The sequence below is a fragment of the Elaeis guineensis genome, chromosome 12, assembly GCF_000442705.2.
Source record: "Elaeis guineensis isolate ETL-2024a chromosome 12, EG11, whole genome shotgun sequence".
Classification (NCBI taxonomy): domain Eukaryota; kingdom Viridiplantae; phylum Streptophyta; class Magnoliopsida; order Arecales; family Arecaceae; genus Elaeis; species Elaeis guineensis.
In genome coordinates, this window is record NC_026004.2 from 16729692 (window position 1) to 16744299 (window position 14608).

The window sequence follows — 14608 nt, forward strand, 5'->3', positions numbered from 1 at the left end:
TTCTTCGGCAACTAATTATTGGAGCCAGGAGAGCTGGAACTACTGAAGGAGCTTGACATCTTGTTGTTATTACTGCTGCTGCTGCTGCTGCTGCTGCTATTATCATCATCATTATTTTGTGAGCAGGTGCTTAAATGTTCTTTTTTTGAATGTCTTCAAGGAGAAATTCTGCTTTTGATGGCTGTCGGAAACTTGAAAAGTTGTGTTCTGCTACTAAGTGCCTTGTGGTTCTTCAAGCATCTCAAAAAGGCTAATTGAATTCTTCTGTTTCAAAAGGGCTAATTGAACTCTTCAACCATCTAGAACAGACTGCCCACGAAATGATTAACTAGGTCTAGATTTTCAAGAATGCATCCCCAAGACTGACCACTATCTAAGGCACGCCCCCGTCCCCCTCTATAATTACGTGGACGCCTGTATGGAATTTTGGTGTATGTGCCAAAATCTTATCATATGTTTTGATAAGGTCATGTTTTCTTGTAATGATACAAGAATCTATATGGTCCGTGTTTAGTTCTAGATTTTAGGTATTTATATAAGACCAACAAATCTAAGTAAACATTTTGGCTAGCTTTTTGCGGTAAGATCTTTAGCTGTTACAATTGATATTAGAGTAGATCTAGCTCACAGCCTATATGGATTAGGAGATGTTATAGCTAATCTCTAATGAGATAGTCAGCTTGGAGTCGAGGAAGTGCGCCTAGTTGTTGGAGAAGAAGGAATTTGCAAAAAGAAGTTCTTTTGTTGGAAGTTGTCCGACGAAGGATCCTCCGATGCTTAAGTCAGTTGGAGTAAGAGAACAGTTGAAAGAATCAGAAGAATGAGAGCAATAGAATACGTAAAAAAAAGAGCCCCCCCTTGGTCCCCCTTTTACCTCCCTTTATATAGGGTGGAGTTGTTATTATTCTGTAACTCCCGTCTCTCAGAATATGGGAACGTAGGTGTAACTGCATTTAGGTGGATAGTTATTCTGATAACTGTCATCAATAACGTAGAAACTGAGTAATGGGTCATTAGTGGATGGTTATTACATTCCACGACCTCATAATTATGAGTAATTAATACCCACGTTAAATAACCATCATTTGGCCTCTATTACCCCAAGGTTGAAGGTCGTCTTCCAAAATGTACAGCTAAATATCGAGGAAATCCTCAGTCAAAAATCAGCTAGAAGTGTCGGTTGTATGTCGAATTATTGGTCGGTCGCATCGTCCTAGTTTGGGTAAAACTCGAATTAGATTGTCGGCTGGTATCAACATCGGTGTTGTCATCTTAGTCGATCATTCAAAGATTTACCCCAACACTTGCTCCCAAGTCCCGAGTCCGATATGATGTAGTGACATTGGGAGAAGAAAGTTAATCGGGATTTTGAACTTCGCGCTCAATTTTGAGTTTTCTTCTTAACTGATTTCATGTATTGTTGTCTTGAAAGGAGACGTCTAGTCATTTTGTTATCTAGTGGATTGTGCGGCTATTTTGTAGCATCATGAATATGCAACCATTCTATTTTTTCATAGAACATGCAGTAATTATTGCTGCTGGTCGCTTGAAAAGGCTTTCCATAATGATTACGAAAGATTTCACCATCAGAGTAATGACCTCCAAATTGTCCATGTTGGCCATGTGTCAATCAGTTATTTGCTTGGCTATTCTTCCGGCTAATTCAACTGACATGGCAAAATCATAGCAGCAGTGCGTTGAATGGCCGGGGAAGTCATCGGCTGAGATTTCTACCACGTATCGACATCCTTAATTGTGGCAGGGTTCTTAGCATCAATCTTAGCCGTCGAGCATCCCTATAAATAGGGGTTCTCTTTACCTTTGAATCTTCTTTCATTTATGGGTTCCTCCTGCTGGTTTCGTCCCTGCTAAGAGTTTGCAGAAGAGTCCATCTCCTTTTCCTCCACTGTTGGTATTTTTGTCTCCATCACTATCGGCTTCTTCATTGTCGTCGTCTAATCTATTTTTATGGTCAATCTCTTTATTTCTTCCTTTTGCTTTTTAAATTTAAACTGTAGGATATCTTCTTCTAGGAGAGAGTTTGGATGAGAACTTTATAAGAGACAAAAATTTTCGGGCTCTAACTACTCGAGGGAAAACTGAGAAGGTTCTTTGGAATGCCCCTAAAGATGTTACTTCTTCTCGACAGGACTATTTTGGTTCTCATGAGTCTAATGATCAGTCGGCTACCTAGAATCTTTTTGAACCTCTTCATCAGAGGTTCGAATTATGTAAATCCGACATTCAACACTTGAGGGACCATTATCGGATCTCCAGTCATTACAGATTGTCGACTTCTAGCCTATATGGTTGGGTCATCCATCCTCTTGATGGCTATATCGCCATCTACAAAGAATTTCTTCGATCTGGACTTCGATTTACTTTGCATCCTTTTATTGCCAATGTTTTGAACTTATATGTTATAGTCCTGGCCCAACTAGCTCCAAACTCCATTAGCATTCTTTGTTCTTTTGTCATTCTTTGCCACCTCCATTTTGAGCCGAGAATCTCGCTTTTTCGTGCTCTATTCATGTTGAAGAAATATCTTTGAAAAAGAGGATGGTGGTTCTTTAGTCCTCGGTACCACCATCAATTTATCACCGAACTTCCTTCTTCTATCCACGGATGGAAGAATAAGTTTTTTATATTGCTGCCGACCATCCATGGAATTTCAATTGGATTTGGATCACTCCTGATCTTTCTCTTAACAAGAACGAAGTAGTCCTTGAGGAAGACAGGGAGCACATATATTACGACTCGATGTTATGGTTCCAGCATAGTGGGAGCACTATGTTTTATTGCTTGGTGTTATGGTTCTAGCACAGCATCAATTTATCATTGGGCTTTCTTCTTCTGTCCATGGGTGGAAGAATAGGTTTTTTTATTTTGCTGCCGACCATTCGTGGGGTTTCAATTGGATTTGAACTACTCCTGATCTTTCTCTTAATAATAATGAAGTAGTCCTTAAGAAAGATAGAGAGCACCATTGATTACTGCTCGGTGCTATAGTTCCAGCACAATGGGAATTGCTTGCAGAGTAGTCTTTATACGATACTGGACTAAATCCAGTTAACTCTTCAGGTAGAGCCTTCTTTTCTCTTTGAATTTTCGAACTTCTTTTATTGGTTTTCTTCTAGTCTTGAGACTAACTTTCCTCTTCGGCTTGCAACCATGAAGATTTCAATTGCATCTATTTAGCGGGCCATTAAAAAGATGCCGGGTTCATCCCAAGGGGGGCCTTCTCGGGGGACCATCGGAGAAGCCCCGAGGAGAATCTTCCTCGAGTGTGCCGAGGAGTACCCAGCCACCATCACCGCTCAAGATATCTTCGCTGCTGTGGGCCTTGCCTCTACCTCCAGCACCATCTACCAAGCAGGATGATGATGTCATCGTCATCGGTGAGGCACGGACTAGGCCTACCATCTCCACAGTGCAAGCCTTGCTGGCACAAGGAATTTTGGATGCCACTTGAGTTGCATTAAATCGACCTTCTTAAGCCGTTGCAGGACTAGGTGCCAAGAGAGGAAAGGCGCTGATGGCCTCCGCCTCCACCATGGAGCATGCCCCTCTAGAGTCATGCAAGGAGGGGTACGTTGCACTCAAGATGCACATCAAGATAATTGACACGGCACTCTGAGACCATCATCTTGCCAGGGAGCTGATGAAGATAATTATGCTCTCCACCGATAGGGAAGAAAGGGAGGCTCGTCCAACTGAGGAGATCATTTCGGCCTGCTACGCATTGCTATTGTTAGTAAGTTTGAACATTCATCTTCTCGGTATTCATTTATATGTTGATTTCTTCTTGAGTTTCTGACTTAAAAAATTTTGTCTTCTTATAGTTAGTACATGACACTACCATTTTATATAAAGGACCGTCCGGCTTCGCTGACTCACTCATCAACTAGAAGATCAGGCCTAGATTGCCAATGCTCGGGTTGAAGTAGTTGAAAAATTTTTCCACACAATCGAAGAGCAGAGAAAAAATACCAAGAAGATCTGGCTCAGTTAGAGGCCAAGCTGGCTCCTTCCCAGGACAAAATTGCAAAACTAGAGTCTCAGCTGAAGAGGAAGGAGAAGGTAGAGAAGCTGAAAGCCAACTTCAAGAAGGAAATGGAGTTGGTGGAAATTGCACTCACTAAAGAGAGGGATAAAAGGAGAGATGCCGAGAAGGCTCTCCGAAAAGCAGAGAAGAAAGTGTTGGTAGTAGAAACTCAGACCCAGAAAGTAGCTTCTTGGGCACTGATCTAGTTTTGAGCTTCTCGGGAGTTTGAGGATGAGGTTGCTGAAAAATCGACTATTGCTTACCAAGTTAGCTTTGAAGATTGTAAAATGGCCCTTCATTGCCTCCATCCCAAACTACACTTGAGCGGATTGCGTCCTGGTGAGGTTCCCGATGATGGTGAGGAGGATGAGGCCCCTAAGCCACCGACGAAGCAGCCAGCCCCAATGCACATCCTTGAATCTTTTGTATTTTGCTTTCTTCCAACCATGTACAATTTTCTTTTGAAATGAAATGAACTTTTTTCCTTGAACTACTTCTGTGTCTTCATTTGATACTTTCGATAAAATGACTAAGTAAGATTGTCGATCATCGAGAACATAGTTGAAAAAGTTTACTAACTTAGTTTTGTTTTAGATTATTTAACCATTAGTTAATCAGGTATTATCAGACTAACTATTATTTTTGGGTATTGCAAATCCTAAGTTAGCTAATCGGATGTCAGCTGACTAACTTTTCGTCGGATGTAAGTCAATGATTTAGTTATATGATCGAGTGTTAGTCAATCATATTATTCGGTTGATTATTGAATAGTTGAACTTATTGGCACATAGTTGTAGCAAAGAAGTCATTTGTATAATATATTCAATGACTTACTAATAGTACATACATAAATTCTCGATATTCTAAGTCCAAAAAATTTCTCTGCCATCTAAGTTCACAATTTTATATGTTTCTGATTGAAATACTTTGGAGATTTTGTAGGGACCTTCCCAATTCAACGATAATTTTTCTTACTCAATTGGTTTGGAGATTTTGGCTCTTCTGAGAATAAGATCTCTTAAATGAAAAATTTTAGATTTAACTTGAGAGTTATAGTATCGAGCTATCCGTTGTTGATATGAGGCTATCCTTAACTGAGCTTGCCTTTGAATTTCATCAAGTCTAAGTCGGCACGTCATCTATTCAAATTAGTTGACTCGTCATAATGTTCCACTGATCGCTGTCGTAGGCGGTCAAGAATAAAAATCAACTCAAACTATACAGATAGGATAAGTAGAGATCATTTCCATGAAGATCTAGGGTGATTACCTCTTTTTTTTAAAAAAAATAAAAGAGAATTGATTGTAGAAGGATTAAAAGAAATAAAATAGCAAAAATTTAATTAAAAGTATAAATTAAATAATGAAAGAAAATAATTCAAAAAAATAATCCAAAAATTTTGAATCCACCATGCAAAGAGATTTATTTTTTTTTATATTATAATATTTAATTCTTGTAATTATGGTATTAGTATAGTTTATCTCTAAGGGATATGGACTGTATCAGTAGATCACAGCTCGTTCTGTTGGAGTATAAACTATCTAAATTTAATTACAAGATCTAAGATTCAATCTAACATACTACGATCTATCTCTCCAAAATACATATCGTATCAAGGGATCACGGTACGTCAATAGAGGGTATAGGCCGTGTAGGATAGATCAATCCTAAAAAAAAAATAAAAAGATATGAAATAAAAGCATAATTTTATTGCATAAAAATTAAATATAAAAAAAAATAAAAACTCATTTACAGGCTTCATCATATTCTTGGATTGAAGGGATTTAGCCTCGCATCAAGCTCTCTAGCTCCATAATCTCCCAATAATTGATTCCTAAAGCTTCTTTGAATTTTTTCTCTATTTTTTTCTTATTTTTTCTCTAATTTTTTCTCCTCCTAAAGCTTATTTTCGGATCTCCTATTTATAAATAATTTTTTCATATTTTTTTGATCACAAAAGAAGTCCTAAAATCCTTAAAAAATGTATTGATCTTCTAGGAATATTCCTGGCCATCGAATCTGGATTGGACCACTCAGATCAGCCCAAAAATTAGCCTTTTACTCTTTATCAGGGTCGGATTCGATTCTGACTGTCCGATCTAGATTCAGATGAGATCTGAGCCGTCGATCAGTACTTCTAATCTCCTATTCAAAGTCGACAACGAGTCTGGACCGTTGGATCTAGATCGGGATGAATATCAGCCGTTGGATCATGCCCAGAATCCATCTCTCGCTGTGAGCCACGTCTGTGGACCGCATGAAGTTTGCTGTGGACTGCACCCTGACTCTGTGGACCGATTGATTGGTCCACCATGCATCAGAAGCTATTTTTAAAATTTTTTAGGATATTTTGGCTCCGTTTTTGCTCCGATTTTTGCCTAAAAAATTAAAAAAATATGCATTAAATTTTTTAATTTTTTTTATTTTGGTGCTTAAATTACTCAATTAAATTAACATCTTATTTTTTATAAATATATCTAATTTATATATATTTTTTAAAATTATTTATTTTTTAAAAAAATTAATAAATTCATGAAATTAGGTTCTTAAGAAGATGTTAATATCATAAATTATCAAAAATATCTATAATAAATATTAAAATATACCACTTATCATATCCTCCAACTTGAATTTTGCTCGTCCTTGAGTAAAGAAAGAATTTAGATTTAAGTATCATTTAACTTAAAGTCTCAAATTTTACCAAACAATTTTAAAAAGGCCACTGATTTACAGTAGAGCGTGAGTGAGGTATGTCATTGGAGTATTAATACTAATCAATATAAGAGTTAAACTAAGAACACTAAATTTTTTCTAAATTATTTCTATCTTTATCTCTAAATCATTAACCTTCTTATGGATAAGTACATTGTTACTTCCGTCCTTCATTTATTGAACTCTTTTTTTTTTTTTAACATTGTACTGCTATTGAGTGTCTTAACCCCTTAAGCTTTCTGTTTGACCCATGTAGCAAGTTTTCAGCCAATGACTCTCAAACCAGATGACTTTAGGGCACTAGGTATAGAATACCCCTCGGACCTACTTGCTCGAATCAAACAGGCTATGAGTTAAAACTAACTTTACAACAAAGCTTCTTTGCCGTTCATACCTTTTGATACGAAACTCAATGCTTGCTTAGGCAAAGAGGCCCGATTACTCAGCATGAAGTACTTAAATTTTTTTTTTTTAAATATATGAAGAAATGTATAGTTATCCTACACAAGTCCATAAGAAGTAAACTCTTCTTTGATGCTGGTAGAAAAATTTAAAAATACTTAAAAAAACTATTTAAGTTCTAAACTTAACTCTTTATTGAATTTTCTTAATACTTGATCCCTCGATATCTCACAAATGCTCTAGTTTGTACATCAATTTTCTTTTAAAAATATTTGGTTTAACTCGATTCTTAAGTATAATCAGGTGCTTAAATGCTAAATACTAACTTACTTAAGGACTTTAGAAAAAATTTTTATTCTTTCTCTCCAACTTAATCGACATTGTCCTCAATGGAGTAAGAAAAATGAAGGGTGCATAAAAAGAGAAAGAAAAAGGAGAGATATCACTAGATCCAGAAGCTTTTTTCAAAATTGGTGCTTCTCCCATCTTAGCCAATATTGCCTTCAAATCCGTATAAAGTAAGTCTTGATTAACCTGAACATAATGCAAAAGAAAGTAAAAGCAAAAACTGAAAACTGGGTTGCCCTTCAGAAAGTGCTAAGTTTTAAGTCTTCAGCCAGACTGAACCTGGGATACAGAATCAATTAGAATAAATAGGCTCATGGAGAACCATGGCCTCCTCAATTTTAGTAGGCAATTCCAAGAATGGTTTCAATCATTGTTCATTTACTTTAAAAGTAGTATCATTGCTTGGGTTTTTGATTTTTATAGCTCCATGAGAAAAAATCTCTTTTACAATATAGGGCCCTGTCCATTTAGATCTAAGTTTTTCAGGAAATAAATGTAGCCTAAAGTTATACAAAAAAAATTTATGACCAGATGAAAATGATTTTCTAAGGATTGCTCGATCATGAAACACCTTAGTTCTTTTTTTGTATATCTTAGCATTGTCGTATGCCTCATTCCTGATTTTCTCAAGTTCATCAATTTGTAACTTCCTATGTTATCCAGCCTTATCTAGATCCATGTTTAATTTTTGATGGCCCACATAGCCCTATGTTCAAGCTCTACTGGCAAGTGACATGCTTTACCAAATACAAGCCTGTAAGGAGACATTCCTAAGTTGGTTTTGAAGGCAGTGCGATATGCCCAAAGAGCATCTACTAGCTTCAATAACTAATCTTTTCTATTGGTGCTTACAGTCTTCTCTAGGATTTGTTTGATTTGATGATTTGAAACTTTAACTTGTCCACTAGTCTGGGGGTGATAGGATGTGGCCAATTTATGGGTGATATTGTATTTCTTCATCAGGATTGCAAAGGTTCGATTACAAAAATATGTTCCCTGATCACTTATAATGGCTTTAGAGATTCCAAAATGAGAGAGAATATTTTCTTTTAAAAATTTGATAATAATTTTGCTATCATTCGATCTACACGGCATAGCTTCTACCCATTTGGACACATAATCGACAGCCACTAAGATATATTCATTTTCGAAAGAATTTGGAAGTGATCCCATGAAATCGATTCTCCATACATCAAAAATCTCAATAATTAAGATTGGATTTAATGGCATTATATCTCTTTTTGTGATCTATCCTACTTGTTGATATCTAGTGCAACTTTTACAGTACTCATGTGCATCTTTAAACAAATTGGGCCTGTAAAATCCATATTGAAGAACTTTTGCAGTAATTTTTTTGGCTCCAAAGTGGCCACCACAGGCTTGGTCATGATAAAAAGATAAGATACTGTTGATCTCGTGGTTCGGGATACATCTTCTAATGATTTAATCAGAAATTGTTTAAACAGATATGAATCATCCCAAATAAAATACTTTACTTGAGCAAAGAACTTGTGTTTGTCCTAAGTGTTCCAATAAGAAGGAATCCTACTAGTGGCCAAGTAATTGACAATATCAATGTGCCATGATTCTTTGGTCACAGACATGAGTTGTTCATCAGGAAAAAATACTACATTTTCGGTTCCTTTCTTATCCCTGATTTCTAGATCAAATTCTTGAAAAAGTAAAATCCATTGGATCAAACATGCTTTTGCATCTTTTTTTTATCAAGAGATGTCTAATGGCTGAGTGATCAGTATATACAATGACATGTGATCCAACCAAATAAGATCTAAACTTTTTTAGGACAAAGACAATCGTCAAAAACTCTTTTTCAGTGGTTGAATAGTTAAGCTACGCATCATTAAGGGTTCTACTAGCATAATAAATAACTCGTGGCAGTTTATCAATTTTTTGTCCTAAAATAGCTTCGATGGCATGATCAGATGCATCACACATGAGTTCAAAGGGTTGAGTCCAATCAGGTGGATGAATAATGGGTGCAGATATCAGTGCCTTTTTAAGATGCTCAAAAGACTTGAGACACTCAGAAGTAAAATTAAATTTGATGTCTTTAGCAAGAAGATTGGTCAGTGGTCGAGCTATTTTACTAAAATTTTTGATGAACCTCCTATAGAAGCCAGCATGTCCTAAGAATGAGCGAATTTCTTTGACTAATTTGGGTGGTGACAGATTTACAATCAAATCTACTTTGCCTTTATCTACTTCAATTCTCTTCTTTGAGATAACATGGCCAAGTACTACGCTTTCTTTGACCATAAATTGATATTTTTTTCAATTAAGCACTAAGTGTTTCTCCTTACACCTTTTTAAGATCAATCTTAAGTGATGTAGGCACTCAGAGAAGGTAGAGCCAAAGATGAAAAAATCATCCATGAATATTTCTAGAAATCTCTCAATCATATCAGAAAAGATGCTGACCATGCACATTTGAAAAGTAGATGGAGCATTATATAAACCAAAGGGCATACGTCTATAGGCAAAAGTTCTAAATAGATAGATAAATGTGATCTTCTCTTGATCCTCTGGTGCTATAGGAATCTGATTATAGCCAGAATATCCATCAAGAAAATAATAGAACTCATGTCCGGCTAGCCTTTCCAATATTTGATCAATAAATGGTAGAAAAAAATGTCCTTTCTTGTGGCCGCATTTAATTTTCTGTAATCAATACAAACTCTCCATCCAGTTTGGACTCTAGTCGGTACTAACTCATTTACTTCATTTTGGACTACTGTTACCTCAGACTTTTTAGGCACTACTTGAATTGGGCTAACCATGAACTATTTGAAATAGGGTAGATAATTTTATAGTCTAGTAACTTGAGAATCTCTTTATTCATTACCTCCTTCATAGCTGGGTTAAGTCTTCTTTGGGGGTCTCTGATTGGCTTGGCTTCTCCCTCTAAATAAATTCGATGTTGGACAATTGAAGGGCTGATCCCTTTGATGTCAGTCATGGTCCAGCCTATGGCTTCCTTATTCTCTTGGAGGACAGCTAAAAGTTTCTCCTCTTGGATTTGATCTAGGTCTGATGTGATAATTATGGATAGAATTTCTGATGGACCTAGATATGCATATTTGAGATGCTGAGGGAGTATTTTGAGTTCTAGCTTAGATACTTTCTCAATCGATAGCTTGTGTATAGGTTCATCCATCCTCACAAGTGGTTCGACAGGTGGTTGCCATTGTGGATGAACTCTCTGATCACTAGATGGAGATATTTCATAAGTTATTTTAAATTTTTGGTCTGACCAAATATTACAGTCAAAATCTTCTTCTCCTAGGTCAATGGTCTCATAGATCTCATCCTGAATCAGATTTACATCAACGAATTGGTCCCTTTTTTTTTCAAGATTGAAAATATTAAGATCAACGGTCATATTTCCAAATGAGAATTTCATGAGTCCATTGCGACAATTGATTAGGGCATTGGTGGTCGCTAAGAATGGTCTTCCTAAGATTACTGGAATGTGACCTTTTCAATTAATCACTGGTTCAGTCTCGAGGATCATAAAATCCACAGGATAAATAAAATTACTTACCTTGATTAACACATCTTCCACAACTCCTTTGGGGACCCTCACTGATCGATCTGCCAATTACAATATAATTTCTGTAGGCTTTAATTCTCCTATCCTTAATTTTTCATAGACCGAATAAGATAGGATATTCACACTAGCCCTTAAGTCTAATAAGGCCCTATCAATGATGGTTTCTCTAATAACACAAGAGATTGTAGGAGACCCTGGATCTTTGTACTTAACCGGCATGTGGCTTGATAGATATGAGCTTACACTAGCCTCCAAGAAGGCTTTCTTGGGAATGTTGGTGGTCTTCTTCTTTATGCATAGGTCTTTGAGAAATTTGGCATATGTGGGAACTTGTTGGATCATATCTTTAGAGGGATATTCACTTTCATTTGTTTAAACATCTCTAAGATTTGATCCATATGGGCTGAGTATTTGTTGGACCTAAGTCTATTTGAAAAAGGAGCTACAGAATTGGTGGGTGATGTCTCGAATTGCTTAATCCCTGATGTGGATTCTTCCGGTGGCTTGGATGGTTTGTTAATCTCTGTTGACTCCTTAAACTTATTTGGATCCTCAAACTCGGTCTGATCGATCACTTGCTCATGAGGTGGTTTAGACAATGATTCATCTTGATCTTCAGATGTACCGACATAGTTGTCTACTTATTTTTCAAACTTTAAAGTGTGAATTACATTTAATTGGTTGATCTGGGCTCCTTATTGTGATCTTTGATTATTCTGGGTCCTAGGATTAGCCTCGGATTGACTCGATAGTTTATCTTTTTCTCTTTCACTTACAGCTGTGGCTAATTGACCTAATTGCATCTCTAACGGGTAATAGCCTGGGTGTTGGAAGTTAGAAGCTGACCTGTGGTCTGCATAAAGTTGTTCAGTGTAGTGTTGGTGCTAGCAGATGATTTTGCTAAGATTTTCAGACTCTTTTCTAGCGAGTTAAGCCTTTGATCATAGCTGAAACCTGATGAGGTATTTGATGATTGAGTGGGTTTGGGGTTGGGTTGATTGAAAGCAGGTCTAATTGAGTTTGACTCTTGTGATAAAAAAAAATTGGGGTGGTTCCTCCATCCTGGATTGTATGTTGGTGCGTAGGGGTCATTTGTGGGTCTTTGATAGGCTGCGTTCACCTGTGCTACTTCGTTCTCGACTGGACCCATCAAGAAAGGACATCCTTCCATTGTGTGGTCTATGGCATTATACCCATTGCAAGTTGTTGTTGCAACTTGATTCACTTGGGTGTGTTCCTTGAGTTCTAGAGCCTCTATCCTACAAATCAAAGATGCGAATTTAACCTCTTCAGCTAGGAAAGGTTGAACTTGATATACATCCCCTCTTGAAGGTGTGTGTCTATCAGGTTCTCTAGTAATCTCTCATTGTAGGCTCTTTTCTGCTAAGTCCTCTAGAAATTGTCAGGCTTTTATGGGTTCTTTATTCATAAATTAACGCTGACACATTGATTCTAACATGGTTTTTGAGTTTGGGTCTAATCCTTCATAAATGATTTGGTACAGCCTCTAAGTTTCTACTTTATGGTGTGGGCATTGACTCAAAAGATTCTTAAAATGATCAAAGTACTTTCAAAAAGACTCACCTGGTAATTGATAAAATTGATTAATTTCATTCCTAAATTTGACAGTCTTATGGTGTGAAAATTTTTTTTCAGGAACACTCTAACAAAACCCTCCCATGATGCGATGGATTGATTAGGAAGACTGTATAACTATTTTTTGGCACTATCTTTGAGGGCAAAGTTGATCAACCTAAGTTTTACAGCATCCTTAGTGAGCTATTGAAGCCGCATTGTGGCGCATACTTCCTCAAATTTTCTCATAAAAATGTATGCATCCTTGATTCTGGTGAATTTAGAAAGCATGTTTATGATCTAAGGTTTAATTTCAAAATTAGCATCAGTTTGTGGAAGTCGGATATATGAGGGTTGGGCTATCCCAACTGGATAGCAAAGGTCTTTCAAGATCCTAGGTTCATGTTCAGGTTCACCCATGGTGGGCTTAAGGTCTACTGGACTCGATGTAAAGTTTGGATCTATTCTTATTAATCGACCAGATAACCTTGTCCATGAAAAAATTTGAGAATTTTTAGTTATTTTTATAATTTTTTTTTTATTATTATTTTTATATATTTTAAAAAAAAAGAAAAAATAGATGAGAAAAGAATTCTAAAGATGGGGGCCTAAGGAGTTCTAAATCTAGAGACGATAGAGAAGAGCATTTTAATTAGGGTTAATGTTTGTAGGTTAGTAGTCACGTCATACAATCAATCCTAGCTAAGGGTAACCCTAGATCTAGACAGTTCCTAACTTGTCAAGGTTGCCTTTGAGCACTCTAGGTAAAAGACTAGCCACTCAACTGGCCAGATAAGTGTAAGGTCGGTGGGGGTCCTCCCGTTGCTTTTCTTAGACACCAACTGAGTTAGCTAGGTAAGCGAACAGAACCAATTAAATAACCACCATCCTTCAGGATGTAGTCATTGAACCACTTTCTTAGACATCAGTCAAACTGACTAACCCTAACCCGATCTTACTCTTAGGATCCCTTATCCTATTGAGCTCGAAAGTTCTTAGGGACCAACGTCTAATTGATTTTAAGTTAAGATTTAGATCAATGCAATATGCAAGATGGTGATTTGTGGGCCAAAGAAGGGTGATGAAATTTTTACTTTATCTTGTTTAGGATTTGTGCCTTTAAGATGTTTTATAGAATTATGTAATGTAAGAAGAAAAGATGATCAGATTTAGTAGTTAGTCAAGAGTAAATTGATTTATTTTATTTTTTAGGTTTTGTGATTAAATATCTAATTTTCTAAGTAGATTATTAGATGTCAATGTAGAGATTTTTTTTTTTTGAAAAGAAAGTAAGTTTGACTAAAGAACTAGGTAAGTTAGAAAGCAATTAAAAAAGAATTATTTTTTTTAAATAATTATGCCTAGATCTCCGATAATGGTGCCAAAATTTGATCGCTGTCATAGGCGGTCAAGAATAAAAATCAACTCAAACTATATAGAAGGGTGTGTAGGGATTATTTTCACGGAGATCTAGGGCGATTACCTCTTTTTTTTTTAAGAAAAAATAAAAGAGAATTGATTGCAGAATGATTAAAAGAAATAAAATAGCAAGAATTTAATTAAAAGTATAAATTAAATTATGAAAAAAAATAATTCAGAGAAATAACCCAAAAACTCTGAATCCACCATGCAAAGAGATTTATTTATTTATTTTTTTAATATTATAATATTTAATTCTTATAATTATGGTATTAGTATAATTTATCTTTAAGGGATACGGACTGTATTAGTAGATCACAGCTCATCCTGTTGGAGTATAAACTATCTAAATTTAATTACAAGATCTAAGATTCAATCTAACATACTACGATCTATCTCTCCAAAGTACGTACCGTATCAAAGGATCATGGCACGTCAATAGAGGGTATAGGCTGTGTAGGATGGATCAATATCTCAAAAAAAAATAAAAAGATATGAAATAAAAGCATAATTTTATTGCATAAAAATTAAATATA

General features: G+C 36.1%; 1 pseudogene; it reads right to left on the reverse strand.

The window, feature by feature from the left end:
• Positions 1-10756: 10756 nt before the first annotated feature.
• Positions 10757-11476, reverse strand: LOC140852819 (uncharacterized; annotated as a pseudogene).
• Between the last annotated feature and the right edge of the window lie 3132 nt (positions 11477-14608).